This window comes from Medicago sativa, chromosome 3, assembly GCF_051527215.1.
Source record: "Medicago sativa cultivar Bolivia chromosome 3, Bolivia_mono, whole genome shotgun sequence".
NCBI lineage: Eukaryota > Viridiplantae > Streptophyta > Magnoliopsida > Fabales > Fabaceae > Medicago > Medicago sativa.
The window spans coordinates 10560454-10566842 of record NC_140751.1 but is presented as its reverse complement, the minus strand read 5'-3'; the positions used below and the strand labels follow the sequence as shown (position 1 = coordinate 10566842).

The window sequence follows — 6389 nt, the reverse complement described above, 5'->3', positions numbered from 1 at the left end:
TCAGAGCGGCTCAACTCGAGCCACCTGCGCACTTATCATTAAACCATGAGTCATAACCAACATAAACAAATAAAAAGATGGTGCTATGATCTACTAAACTCTTGAGTCTTGCCAACATTTGAATGTGATAGAACAATTGAGAAGCATCACTTATTGAACCAAACTATTAATAAAGGTAGCATCACCAATCTTAAACTTTATCTATATTCAATATAAAATAGTTTTTTCTATAATTGCAACAGAAGCACCTTTCTTAAAACCCTAAATTTAGTGAATACTAGTGATCTTGCAAACTTAGTTGCCGCCATGTTTATATGTACAGTTAAGTCACATTAAATAGCAACAAAAATATCTCTTGTTATGAAACAAAAAATAGAAAGGACAAAAGAAATTCAAAAGTAACACGACAAACATAATTTACAAGAAAATTGTAAGTGACTGACATACATCAGTTGCGAGTCACCTTAAAGTATAGTTTTCTAACCAAATAGTTGGATATAGCAGACGATGTAATCTACATCATACTATGGTCTCCAAATTAAACATGGAAGAATCAAACACATGACAAAGAAATGTTGAAATATAGCAAATGAAACAAAATAGAAACGATAATTCAGTAAGTTGCAGAAAAATAAATAAATCTTAACACATGCTATCTATAGCTAGGGAAAGATTTCTCTTGGCAAAATTGTTGTTATTATACTGCATCGATGCTTACTCCGATCTCTTGGAAAAACTAATGCACCTCATAATTTTCTAGATAGTATCCTCCACCTGACCATGTCTGCAAAACCCAAATTTAGATGCAATATATGTTGCAAATCAGACCAAAAGTGAAAGCATGAAATTATGTTCTATTCAATCCTTACTATATATAGGAGCATCAGAGAGACTTGTAATGTATCTACAGACATTTCATAACAAGAGAGACCAAGGGAAATAAAACAAAACGGCCAAATCAGAATGAAAAAAAAGTTTTTAGAAGTTTAATGCATATTTACCTTCTCAAGTCTATGATCTCAGCCTTTGTTAAGGGTGAGTTTTGCAGCAAAAAGTCGACTATTCCCTCAGGTATTGCCGAAGGTCGGTATGTTATTATTTTCAGCAATTTCAAGTTTTGTAAGTAAGGGAAATCAAGCTTCCATAAACCAGGAACTGAGCAAAGAGTCTATGCAATGAGGGAGGGTGAATCATGATCAATTTAACGCAAGTCATGTTTTAAAAAATAAAATGAAATAAAAAAGCAAGCAGAATGAATGAAAATATTGTAATTAAAAGTGAAAATGAAAATTTATGTTTTTCCTAAACCAAATAGTCACTAAAGTACCTCAAGAGTAGAGGAAGAGACTGTCAATGATTCGATAAGAGAAAGCTCAACTAGCCAGTTGAGAAGAACCAAGGGACATTTTTCGATATAATATGATCGGACTGCTACATCAATTTTTACATGTTTGATAGAAGAGAGATTGTTATTGTTCCCACTGAGTTTCTCAATAGGATTACCCTTAAAATCAAAGCTACGGAGACTTGGAGTAGATAACTCGATTTTGCAACATCGGTGAGTAGCAAATGTATTGATTCTTAAATAAACAAGTGTGTCACTTGATATGAACAGGTTTTGTTCTTCAACACAACAGTGAATGATCAAACTTTTCAAGCTGTTAAATGACGAAAAGGGCTCAGCACGGTTATCATCACCGCTACCTTGAAAGGCTAAGTATTTTAGACACAAGCTGGTTAACGCAGGCAATTTCAGAGAAGTTGGGAATAATGGTGAAGGATGACCAAATTGTTTGTTTGTACAGAGAATAAGAGATGTTAAAGTTTGACATGAAACGCAGGGAAGTGGATAGTGTTGATGATAAAAGCTCAAATCTACATCTAATAGCTGGATACCGTGGTCAAATGCGTATTTTATAACCCACTTGAGGAGGCGAGGCCGGATGACACATTCACGGTGAAGATTGAGAGTGTGCAGTGCGGTTTTGTTATCACGTAGAGACAAAAATTGAGACACGAATCTGGTGAAACCCTTCCGAGTCTCGAAGTGGCAAGAACTTATTGAAAGAACAGGAATATACTTCCAGAGATTCTTCCATCTCGCGGACAGAACGCAGGTTTGAACGGCTTCTTTGGTGTTCAAAATCGACAGTATGAGAAGTAACAAGCAATTCGGTAAATCACTGATTCTGTCTTTATTTTCATCGATGTTATGAGTTTTCATCGTTTCAGAAGCCAGAAGCAATTGTGATGCGGAAATGTTGATAGTTGAGAGTGAGCAAAACCCTAATGCTTTGGTTTTATCAATATGCGTGTTGCTCCATTGTTGTAGTAGTTAGTAGTTACGTTTTCTTTTTCTATTTACACCCAACAATAATTTTATTTTTACACCCAAATTTTGTTAAAATTTATTAATAATATCAAAATGGTCCTTGTGCTTCTAATTATTCAAAACACCTTTTCCATCTCTCACTTTGAATCTTCATATGCTCTCTTACAAACATTGACGGATGTAGGAGCAATTTCAATGAAATTCTACATCAATGATGATTTTACGAGTTTTTGGCTAAGTGGTGATATAGCGGAGCCCAAAAAAACCAAGCCAATCTAAATCAATAAAATTAACCAAGAAAAAGGAGTGGGGATTTTTTTTTTTCGATTTCTTTTTGTCCCTTTATGTTTGAAAATTGTTTCTGGATTCTCTTCGATTTTATGTTATTTCTTCGGGTTTAGAGGTATACTTTAATTTTAGCTTACATACATTATTGTAAACTCGGTTTACGTACATTGCCATAAACACTTTTTAAATGATTTACTTAAACTGAGTTTACATTACTCATATTTTTTTCCCTTCAGTTTTAGAGATTTATGTAAACTGAGTTGCATACGGAAGTGTATGTAAAATGAGTTTACAGTAGTGTATGTAATTTGAGTTTATGTTCAAGCATGTACACTCAATTTACATACACTATGAATTACGTAAACTAAGTTAGTTTATGTACTGTCAATTTGTTGGATAAAACATTGAATCATATATTTTATTTTAAGGATATTTTAGTCATTTTAAAGTATAGCCAATTTTTTTTTTTTCTGTGACTAGAAAAACTGTTAAGTTTTTTCCACATCACCCCCTCAATTTTTTTTTCCGATTACGATATTTTAATATGAAATGATAATTTATTTGATAGAAATATAAAATGATAATTAATTGTACTGAAATAGTGTGATATATGTTTTTGATGATAAATTTGTACCAAAATAAATAAATAATAAGGGATGCATGGCACGTGATGCACAAATGAAGGAGTTGAGGATTTGAAATGCTAACTAAAAAATATTCTTCATCATACTATAAGAGGCAAAACAAATGATTGGCAAAAGGTGTGAAGAATTTGATGAAATCAGTGTGTCTCTCCCTTGGTCCTTTTCAAAGGAATTCTCTCTTATTATTTTCTATACTTTTACGGTTAGCATTTTCTGCTGCAGATTTCCAAATGGCTTGTATACAATAAATATTATGATTGATGAAATTTCAAAACCCTGATGATGCCAGAACCTGGAAAGGGAAGCAAATGTTAACCATCAACACGTGAAATTTAAAATATTGATTGATGAAATAATAACAAGAAGAAAAAACCCACTTGGGTTAGCATGGTGGTATTGAGTTGGAACTTGGGAGTGTGCTCCTTCTCAAGGTCTCAGGTTCGATTCTCACCGGTGCTAATTTGGATGAGCTAGTTTAGCTTCTTCAAAAACAAAAAAAGAAGAAGAAAAAAAAAAGTATTTCAGTGACTCACCCGGTCATGTCATAAATGTGAGCATTTCATTGTTGACAAGTACAAAGGGAATTCCTTCAAATAAAAAGTACAAAGGGAATGTGAGCAATCTTCCACCATTCTTTCCCTAGCTTCCTCCGTAGACTGTCTTTCAATTTTGTTCTACGACAAGTACAAAGGGAATTCCTTCAAATAAAAAGTACAAAGGGAATGTGAGCAATCTTCCACCATTCTTTCCCTAGCTTCCTCCGTAGACTGTCTTTCAATTTTGTTCTACAAAATACGAGTTTTAACGCATGTAATTTAAGTTCAACGAGTTATATTAATTTTAACAATCTCAAATACATCGAACAAAATAATTCAACAGCATAAAATACGTAACAAAATAAATCATACCAGATCACGGATCAACCAAACTAAATTCCTCATCTGCTTTCTCCACTAGATCAAGATTTCTTCGAAGTTCCTAGGTCGGATAATTTTTTTCCCGAATATCCTTGAAAGATCCGACCAAAGAAACGTCCAACTCAATTGGTCCTTTAGTACTGTACTGACCAAATATTGAGAACATGGTTCTCACGTTATCGTCGTTCATGAGTTTCATTTGTATGAAAGCACTCTTCTGGATGAGTCGGACGATGGACGTCGATAATCAACACCTTCCTTATGTCTCTGAGTTTACACTTGATTTGATCCTTCAACCCGGAGAGCGTGGCATTGTAACACCCTATTTCTAATAAGCGGTAAAACGCGCGAATACATCAGACATATTCTAGAAATAGATGCTACGTCTCCGAATAAACCACAAAACATACATGCATAAAGATCAAGTTACACAACATAGCAGTGTAACGTACATATAATTCATAAAAACATCTCCAGATCTCAACAAAATACAATTGTATTCTCCAATTCTCAAATAACAAATAACATCTCAACTCCAAATACATAGTCCAATAAAAACCAACATGCAAGAACTACCCTAGATCAGAGCCCTAATCTAGGCACTTGCATGAAAAAGAGGAACTCCACTCCTCGGCATCATCAAGCAAACAACTAAACTACACCTGCACGCCATCTACCCATCCATACAGAGAGGTAGGCGGTCCACCACAGACCACTGAGGGTTAGCATTACATCATCATAATCCATAAAAGATTTAAACAAGAACTTTGGAAATGAAAGATATATTCAAGAATACAGAATAACAAATCATACATGTATTCACAAGTATTCATGATTCTCATACCATTCAAAATCATTCCATATCATCATTCCAAGTTCATATCAACAAGTGTATCATACACGTATCACATATACATAACCCTCCCTCCTAGAACACTAACATCACATGATTATTACTATCCCCCGTCACTTACATTTCAAGCTATCACATTATAGCATAGCATGCATATTCCACCTCTAATCAAGTCATCAATAAAAGCTCATCATTTATCAACATCAATCAATGAAAACATTACTCACTTCATTACTCATCTATCATGCTTATCTCAACAAGTACAATTCATCATATCGAAGTTATAAGCAAGCTATCATCATTATCAAAGAACATCACTACATCATATATGTATATATACATATACAAATATCACCTCATCATTATTATTAAAATAAGCAACATCAATTGATTCACCAAGTGTATAAGCACAAACAATTAAGACATGCAATTAGAGCATAATACAATTATTCACAACCATCCACAAAATTCACCAATATACATATACATCCATCCACACCATCACAACATTCACCAAATTTCACCAATACACAAATTCACCAAGTCATATATTCAATTATGACACAACTCATCAATTATTCAAATGCATGCAATGTTCTAGACTCTTCTCTAGATTCATGTGGTACCAAAACACCTCAAGGTCGTCACCTTCGATGCAACAAAAACATCGTACTCACCTCAATTGGATATAAAATCCGCCACCATCAGTCTTGGATATAAAATCCACCACCATCAGTCATGAATGCATGAACATATGACTCAACTACAAATGCATATTTTCACACAAACAATAATCACCTCACCATCACCAATACTTGTATATATGCAATCATCAACAATTCACCACCAATTTATCATATATACAATCACCAACAACATCAAAAATCACAACATGAAGTTGTCACATAATTACACCACCAACAATCAACATTTAACATGTTCAACAAACAACATAACATAAACATGTTCATCACCATTCAATTATATATATGCATCGACAACAATTCACCACCACTTGACATATATACAATCACCAACAACATCCACAATTCAATCAACATATAGTTTTCACATATATACATCATCAATCATCTCCACATAAATCAACATATAGTTGCCACAATTCCACATAATTCCTTACAATCCAAATAAAGGAACAAATACAACATATGATCACAAACATCATATTCATCACTCAATAACCATTCAGCAATGATAACCAAACACAAAACATGTGACACATATACGACACCATACGTATTTACTGTTGCTTAATACTTTTTAATTTTTTTTCTCTCTGCCTGTAACCACGTCTCCTTCCTTCCTCTACCAAGTACTGTACAAAGGTTTTCTTT

General features: G+C 33.7%; 1 pseudogene; it reads right to left on the bottom strand.

Moving 5' to 3' along the window:
* LOC146935628 (F-box/LRR-repeat protein At3g26922-like) lies at positions 1 to 2224 on the bottom strand (annotated as a pseudogene).
* Between the last annotated feature and the right edge of the window lie 4165 nt (positions 2225 to 6389).